Source organism: Mustelus asterias, chromosome 21, assembly GCF_964213995.1.
Source record: "Mustelus asterias chromosome 21, sMusAst1.hap1.1, whole genome shotgun sequence".
In the NCBI taxonomy this organism is placed as follows: Eukaryota; Metazoa; Chordata; class Chondrichthyes; order Carcharhiniformes; family Triakidae; genus Mustelus; species Mustelus asterias.
The window spans coordinates 11212149-11221480 of NC_135821.1; positions in this window are offsets into that span (position 1 = coordinate 11212149).

Below are 9332 nucleotides of genomic sequence, written 5' to 3' on the forward strand. Positions count from 1 at the left end.
TTCTATGTTTCTTACCTTTGGGAACCTCTGTTATCACGTTGTGTAAGGCCATAGCGTGCATGGCACAGATCAGTCTGAATATGGGAATCAGGGTTTCCCACACGTTCTTCCCTCATTTCCCTCTTGTCCTTCTGTAAGCTGGGAGAATGGGTGTTCAAGTCCTATTCCGGAGACCTGGGTAAAAGAACCTAGGCTGGCACTCCCAAAACAGTACCGAGGGGGTGCTGCACTGGTGGAGGTGCCAGCGTTTTGATAAAGCATTGAACCCACGACACCCAGTCAGAATGTTCCGGCCCCAGTCTGCCCGCTCCGGTGGGCGTAAACGATACGGGGCGGCACGGTGGCACAATGGTTAGCGCTGCTGCCTCACAGCGCCAGGGACCCGGGTTCGATTCCCGGCCTCGGGTCACTGTCTGTGCGGAGTCTGCACGTTCTCCCCGTGTCTGCGTGGGTTTCCTCCGGGTGCTCCGGTTTCCTCCCACAGTCCAAAGAGGTGCAGGTTAGGTTGATTGGCCATGCTAAATTGTCCCTTAGTGTCAGGGGAATTAGTAAGGTAAATATGTGGGGTTACGAGAATAGGGCCTGGGCGAGATTGTTTTTGGTGCCGACTCGATGGGCTGAATGGCCTCCTTCTGCGCTGTAGGGATTCTATGATTCTATGATCCCATGGCTACAATTTTGAAAGGGGGAGACTTTCTTTCATTTCTTTGGCCAATTATGTTCAGGCTGCACTTACTCTGCCAACGTAGTGCATGTGCCGTTATAGCGTTTTATTCCATGACCTCACTGCGACAGAGCGACAGAGATGAAAATCGAAACTAAAAGTTAAACCAACTTTCCAAGATAAATTTTTAAAATGCACACAGTTTAACAGAAATAACTTACCAGAGAAAGAACTCGACGCTGGAAGTTAACCGTGAGCCTGAAACTAGGCCCGGGTACCACTTTCCTCTGCACCTCCTCAGCGGTTCAGCGGAACAGGCTGGTCACAGTGATTGTATTCACAGCCCACATCATTCTGGGTTCGTTTTCATAGAATCATAGAATCCCTACACTGCAGAAGGAGGCCATTCGGCCCATCGGGCCCACACCAACAACAATCCCACCCAGTCCCTATCCCCGTAACCCCACCCTGCTAATCCCTCTAACCTACGCATCCCAAGACACTAAGGAGCAATTTAGCATGGCCAATCCACCCTAACCAGCACATCTTTGGAATGTGGGAGGAAACCAGAGCAAACCCACGCAGACACGGGGAGAACGTGCAGACTCCGCACAGACAGTGACCCCAGCCAGGAATCGAACCCAGATCCCTTGAGCTGTGAGGCAGCAGTGCTAACCACTCTGCCACCGTGCCGTTTTAAAACCTTATGCTATTGGAAAGGGAGAACTCAGGGCTGTCGAGCCTTGAACCTGTGCCCCCTTGTAGTTGACACTTCCACCCTGGGGAAAAAAGCCTCTGACTACCCACCCTGTCTGTGCCTCTCATCATTCTGTAGACCTCTATCAGGGTCTCCCCTGAGCCTCTGTTTTTCCAGTGAAAACAATCCTAGTTTATTCAACCTCTCTTCATAGCCAACGCCCAATATTAGTGGAGCATGCACTTAAGTTGAGAGGGGGAAAGTTCAAAGAATATGTGAGGGGTAACTTTTTACGCAGAGGGTGATAGGTGTCTGTAACCCGCTGTCAGGGGATGGTGGTGGAGGCAGATACAAGAGGGGCGTTTAAGGGGCTTTTAGATAAGCACAGGAATATGCAAGGAATGGAGGGATATGGACCAAGGGCAGGCAGAAGGGGTTGGTTAAATTTGGCCTCATGTTCGGCACAACATTGTGGGCCGAAGGGCCTGTCCCTGTGCTGTCCTGTTCTGTGTTCTGCATGTGCAGAGGCGAGGGGTGGAGGGATAAACTACAAAAATTAAAATAACACTCGAGTTACAGGCTGTAACACAATCACGTGTCTCCCACCAGATATTATGAAAATCAAGCTCAGGAGGTTTACATAGTCACTGAATCCCTGAGATTGTGTTACAGGCTGTTATTGACTTCAGTCTCACAGTTATTTTACATAATATGCAATAAGGTTACAGCTTACACACCAAAGTGAATCAACATGGCAATTAGGAGGCCTCATTTTGGATATTCTGGGCTCCTGTTGGTGGGCACGAGCGGGGCAGAGCCCGTGGCAGAACGCTGAGCTCCGAGGCCCAATATCCAACTGATTAGAGATTAGTGGGCGGCACGGTGGCACAGTGGTTGGCACTGCTGCCTCACAGCGCCAGAGACCCCGGGTTCGATTCCAGCCTCGGGTGACTGTGCGGAGTTTGCACGTTCTCCCCGTGTCTGCGCGGGTTTCCTCCGGGTGCTCCAGTTTCCTCCCACATCCCAAAGATTTGCAGATTAGGGTGGATTGGCCATGCTAAATTGCCCCTCAATGTCCGAAGATGTGCGGGTTAGGTGGATTGGCCATGCTAAATTGCCCCTTAGTGTCCAAAGATGTGCGGGTTAGGTGGATTGGCCATGCTAAATTGCCCCTTAGTGTCCAAAGATGTGCGGGTTAGGTGGATTGGCCATGCTAAATTGCCCCTTAGTGTCCAAAGATGTGCGGGTTAGGTGGATTGGCCATGCTAAATTGCCCCTTAGTGTCCAAAGATGTTCAGGTTAAGTCGATTGGCCATGCTAAATTGCCCCTTAGTGTCCAAAGATGTACAGGTTAGGTGGATTGGCCATGCTAAATTGCCCCTTAGTGTCCAAAGATGTGCGGGTTAGGTGGATTGGCCATGCTAAATTGCCCCTTAGTGTCCAAAGATGTGCGGGTTAGGTGGATTGGCCATGCTAAATTGCCCCTTAGTGTCCAAAGATGTGCAGGTCAGGTGGATTGGCCATGCTAAATTGCCCCTTAGTGTCCAAAGATGTGCGGGTTAGGTGGATTGGCCATGCTAAATTGCCCCTTAGTGTCCAAAGATGTTCAGGTTAAGTGGATTGGCCATGCTAAATTGCCCCTAAGTGTCCAAAGATGTACAGGTTAGGTGGATTGGCCATGCTAAAGTGCCCCTTCGTGTCCAAAGATGTGCGGGTTAGGTGGATTGGCCATGCTAAATTGCCCCTTAGTGTCCAAACATGTTCAGGTTAGATGGATTGGCCATGCTAAATTGCCCCTTATTGTCCAAAGATGTGCGGGTTAGGTGCATTGGCCATGCTAAATTGCCTCTTAGCATCAGGGAGATTAGCAGGGTAAGTATGTGGGGTTACGGGGATAGGGCCTGGGTGGGATTGTTGTCGGTGTAGCCTTGATGGGCCAAATGGTCTCCTTCTGCACAGTAGGGATTCTGTGGTTCTAGGAGCGGTGAAATGGGGTCGCACCCTCGGGCGTGGCGATCCAGGAACTGGGATGGGATGGAGACTGAGGCTGTGCAGGCTGAAGGATTGGGTCTTGCAACATTGGGCAACCTGGGCTAGTGAGCGGGCCGCATGGGTGGCCCTCCTTCATCTCTGTGGGCCGCAAGATTGGGATCGGGCTTGTTCCCTAACCGTGACCCCATGAATAAGATTAAATACATTTAATACAGGCCGAATATTTCATAACGAGTTGTAGAAAATGCTGAATCGTTTATATATTAATGGAACTGTCGTCAACTTCACATGGTAAAGACAGAAGAAATATTGACACTTTGGACACAGAGGGAGCGCACGGCTCTCACAGTCAATGTTGTGAGCAATCGAAGAGGCGATGGCCTAGTGGTATTATCGCTTGACTATTAATCCAGGGACTCAGTTAATATTCTGGGGACCTGGGTTCAAACCCCACAACGGTCGATGGTGCATTTGAATTCAATTTTAAAAATCTGGAATTAAGAAATTACTGATGACCATGAAACCGTTGTCGATTGTTGGAAAAACCCATCTGGTTCACTAATGTCCTTTAGGGAAGGAAATCTGCCGTCCTTACCCGGTCTGGCCTACATGTGACTCCAGGGCCACAGCAATGTGGTTGACTCTCAACTGCCCTCCAAGGACAACTAGGGATGGGCAATAAATGCTGGCCCAGCCAGTGACGCCCATGTCCCATGAATAAGTTTTTAAAAAATCAGCACACATCTCATTTCACTTGCCCTTGCTTTATCTGATGTGGAGATGCCGGCGTTGGACTGGGGTGGGCACAGTAAGAAGTCTCACAACGCCAGGTCCAACAGGTTTATTTGGAATCTCGAGCTTTCGGAGCGCTGCTCCTTCATCAGGTGAGTAGACAGGTAGGTTTCACAAACATGGCATATATAGACAGAGGCACAATTGCAAGACAATGGATGGAATGTGAGTCTTTACAGGTACAGACAGTGCGAGTGGAGAGAGGGATAATCACAGGTTAAAGAGGTGTGTATTGTCTCCAGCCAGGACAGTTAATAGGATTGCTTTACGTGTGAATCACTTCAGTCACAGATTGGAAAAAAACTACATGGACGGGAATCAGCGGAATGTGGGAATTCTGCGCGTGGGCAACGGGCAACAAAAGTGGGGGCCGCACTCAGAACTCTGCTGGGCTGCACGTGACTCGCTAGGCCGCAGGTTCCCCTTCATTGGGTTCGAGGCCTAAGGGCTGCGTTTCAGCAGCATGGGAGATTGGGGTCCGGAAAAAGGGAACAGATTGAAAGAATGAGAAGGATATGTTCCCTTGAGATTTCCCTGAAAATCCGTGAGATTACGGCTGATCGACCTCAACTGCTCTTTCCCACACTATCCCTAATAGTATTCCAAATATCTAGTGATCTTGCTATAGGAAGGATGTCATTAAACTGGAAAGGGTGCAAAAAAAGATCTACAAGGATGTTACCGAGACTGGAAGGTTTGAATTATAAGGAGAGGCTGGGACTTTTTTCCCTGGATCGTAGGAGGATGAGGGGGTGGCCTTATAGAGGTTTATAAAATCATGAGGGGCAGAGATAAGGTGAATAGCCCAAGGTCTTTTCCCCAGGGTAGGGGCGTCCAAAACTAGAGGGTATTGGTTTAAGGTGAGAGGGGAAAGATTTAAAAGAGACCTGAGAGGCAACTTTTTCACACAGGGGGTGGTGCGTCTACGGAATGAGCTGCCAGAGGAGGTGGTAGAGGTGGGTACAATCAGTCGAGAGTCAACCACATTGGCACCGCGGGGGCTACAGTCTAGTCATCGGGATTCTGCCCAGATCTAACCACCAATCAGCAATATCAAGACTGAATCACTTAGACAGGGTTGATTCAGAAAAGGTTTCCGATAGTGGGGGAGTCCAGAACTAGGGATCACAGTTTGAGGATAAGGGGTAAACCTTTTAGAACTGAGGTGAGGATAAATTTCTTCACCCAGAGGGTGGTGAATGTGTGGAATTCACTCCCACAGAAAATAGTTGAGTGATTTCAAGAAGAAATTAGATTTAGCTCTTGGGGCTAAAGGGATCAAGGGATAAGGGGGGAAGGGGGGGGATCAGGATACTGAATTTGATGAATGTGTGGAATTCACTACCGCAGAAAGTAGTTGAGGCCAAAACATTGTGTGATTTCAAGAAAAAATTGGGGGAAAGGTGGGTGGCACAGTGCTGCCTCACAGCGCCAGGGACCTGGGTTCAATTCCAGCCTCGGGTCACTGTCTGTGTGGAGTTTGCACATTCTCCCTGTGGGTTTCCTCCGGGTGCTCCGGTTTCCTCCCACACTCCAAAGATGTGCGGGTTAGGTGGATTGGTCATGCTAAGTTGACCCTAGTGTCAAGGGATTAGCAGGGCAAATATGTGGGGTTACGGGAATAGGGCCTGTGTGGGATTGTGGTCAATGCTGAACTCGATGGGCCAAATGGCCTCCTTCTGCACTGTAGGGATTCTATGATCAGGATATTGAAGTTGATGATCAGCCATGATTAAAATTAATGGCTCGAAGGGTTGAAAGACCAACTCCATTTTTTTATTCATTCATGGGACATGGGCGTCGCTGGCTGGTCAGCATTTATTGCCCATCCCTAGATGCCCAAGGATAGTCGAGAGTCAACCACATTGCTGTGGATCTGGAGTCACATGTAGGCCAGACCGGGTAAGGACAGCAGATTTCCTTCCCTAAAGGACATAGCATAGGAACGTAAGAACATAAGAACTAGGAGCAGGAGTAGGCCATCTGGCCCCTCGAACCTGCTCCGCGATTCAGTAAGATCATGGCTGATCTTTTCGTGGACTCAGCTCCACTTACCCGCCCGCTCACCATAACCCTTAATTCCTTTACTGTTCAAAAATTGATCTATCCTTGCCTTAAAAACATTCAATGAGGTAGCCTCAACTGCTTCACTGGACATTAGTGAACCAGATGTGTTTTTCCAACAATCGTTTGATGGTCATGAGTAGATTCTTAATTCCAGATATTTTTTATTGAATTCAAATTCCACCATCTGCCTTGGTGAGATTCGAACCCGGGTCCCCAGAACATTAGTTGAGTTTCTGGATTAATAGTCTGGCGATAATACCACTGGGCCATCACCTCTCCCATCTTCTGTTTTATTCTATTCTATTTTCTATGATTCTATGCTTTTTAAAAATTTGATTTGATTTGATTTATTATTGTCACATGTATTAGTATAAAGTGAAAAGTATTGTTTCTTGCGCGCTATACAGATAAAGCATACCGTTCATAGAGAAGGAAAGGAGAGAGTGCAGAATGTAGTGTTACAGTTTTAGCTAGGGTGTAGAGAAAGATCAGCTTAATACATGGTAGATCCATTCAAAAGTCTGATGGCTAAAGTTTAAAGTTTTGTTTCAAAGTTCAAGTTTATTTATTAGTTTCACAAGTCGGCTTACATTAACACTGCAATGAAGTTACTGTGAAAATCCCCTCGTGGCCACACTCCGGCACCTGTTCGGGTTCGCTGAGCGAGAATTTAGCACGGCCAATGCACCCTAACCAGCACGTCTTTCGGACTGTGGAAGGAAACCGGAGCACCCGGAGAAAACCCACGTAGACACGGGGAGAACGTGCAGACTCCACACAGCCAATGATCCAAGCCAGGAATCAAGCCCAAATCCCTGGTACTGTGAGGCAGCAGTGCCAACTACTGTGCCACCCGTGCCACCCTTTTCTCTATGTCTGTCTCGATTTTTTTTTATTTCCTGTACTTGGTTGGGGAATCGAGAACTAGAGGGCATAGGTTTAACTTAAGAGAGGAAAGAATTAACGGGAACTTGAGGAGCAACCTTTTTACACAGAGGGTGGTGTGTGTGTGGAATGAGCTGCCAGAGGAAGTGGTTGAGGCAGAGACATTGGCAACATTTAAAAGGCATTTGGACAGATACATGGATAGGGAAGGTTTAGAGGGACATGGGCCAAATGCAGACAAATGGGGTTAGCTTTTGGTCGGCATGGACCAGTTTGGGCTGAAGGGCCTGTCTCCGTGCTGTACATTCTATGATTCTATAATTCTACACTCCGTCTCATTGTTTTTTGAGATCCGACTCACTACGGTGATGTCATTAACAAACGTGTTAGTACGTTAGGGCGGCACGGTAGCACAGTGGTTAGCACTGCTGCTTCACAGCTCCAGGGTCCCGGGTTCGATTCCCGGCTCGGGTCACTGTCTGTGTGGAGTTTGCACATTCTCCTCGTGTCTGCGTGGGTTTCCTCCGGGTGCTCAGGTTTTCTCCCACAGTCCAAAGATGTGCGGGTTAGGTTGATTGGCGAGGTTAAAAACTGCCCCTTAGAGTCCTGAGATGCGTAGGTTAGAGGGATTAGCAGGAAAAATATGTGGGGGTAGGGCCTGGGTGGGATTGTGGTCGGTGCTGACTCGATGGGCCGAATGGCCTCCTTCTGCACTGTAGGGATTCTATGATTCTATTCTACGTTCCTGGTGGGGGAATGGTCAGGAGGGAGAAAATGAACCAGTGGTGCGGGGGGGGGAACAAGAGAGATGCCTCCCCCATCTCAGCTCCATTTCAAATCTTCACTCATAGCCACATGAAGGGGCAGGGGATGTACTTTACACAGTAAAGTACTTTACACAGAGGGTGGTGGGGGCCTGGAATGTGCTGCCAGGCAAGGTGGTGGAGGCAGACACACTGGGAACGTTTAAGACTTATCTAGATAGCCATATGAACGGAGTGGGAATGGAGGGATACAAAATAATGGTCTAGTTTGGACCAGGGAGCGGCGCGGGCTTGGAGGGCCGAAGGGCCCATTCCTGTGCTGTATTGTTCTTTGTTCTCCTTAATGATGGCATGGTTGGCACTGCAGCACGCCCTCGATACTGCATCAAAAGCAGTGGCCACAAGTCCCAGAACGGGAGCACAGACACATCAATACCACTGCCAGGGATAGGACTTGCTACCACTAAGCTAGCTGTTGCCAGGATGATATGTACCAACGTATAACAGTTATAATGTGCGTTATAAATTACAATCTTGTCCAGGTCCCTCCATGCCAACACCATAGTTAAGAAAGCTCACCAACACCTCTACTTTCTCAGGAGACTAAGGAAATTTGTCATGTCCGCTACGACTCTCACCAACCTCTACAGATGCACCATAGAAAGCATCCTTTCTGGTTGTATCACAGCTTGGTATGGCTCCTGCTCTGCCCAAGACCGCAAGAAACTACAAAAGGTCGCAAATGTAGCCCAATCCATCACGCAAACCAGCCTCCCATCATTGACTCTATCTACACTTCCCACTGCCTCGGAAAAGCAGCCAGCATAATCAAGGACCCCATGCACATCTCTCTTCCACCTTCTTCCATCGGGAAAAAGATACAAAAATCTGAGGTCACGTACCAACTGACTCAAGAACAGCTTCTTCCCTGCTGTCATCAGACTTTTGAATGGACCTACTTTGATTTAAGTTGATCTTTCTCTACACCCTAGCTATGACTGTAACACGCTCTCTCCTTTCCTTCTCTATGAATGGTATGCTCTGTCTGTATAGCGCGCAAGAAACAATACTTTTCACTGTATCCCAATACATGTGACAATAATAAATCAAATCAAATCAATCATACTGTTAAGCGCCAACACCACATGATGCCAATTAGCCGCAGAAACTTCCTGAACCACCACCAGCATCATTTTTTAAATTGCTATCGTGTGTTGAATGTTTTTGAAAGAAATTCTCTCCTTGGCACCTTCAGAGCGAATATTTAAAAGCTTCTCTCGGTGTTAATAAGACCCCTTAAAAGGAGCTATTAGTCCAATAGGCATTTAATCCACCCCTAAATTTATCATCCGGTCCAGGGCCAAATGAAATCTAAATTAATCTTGTGAGGACGTTAGGAGGAGGGAGGGGGTGGTTGTGTGGGGGAGATCCCATATCATCTATATGATACTTGGAAAACCACGCACACCTT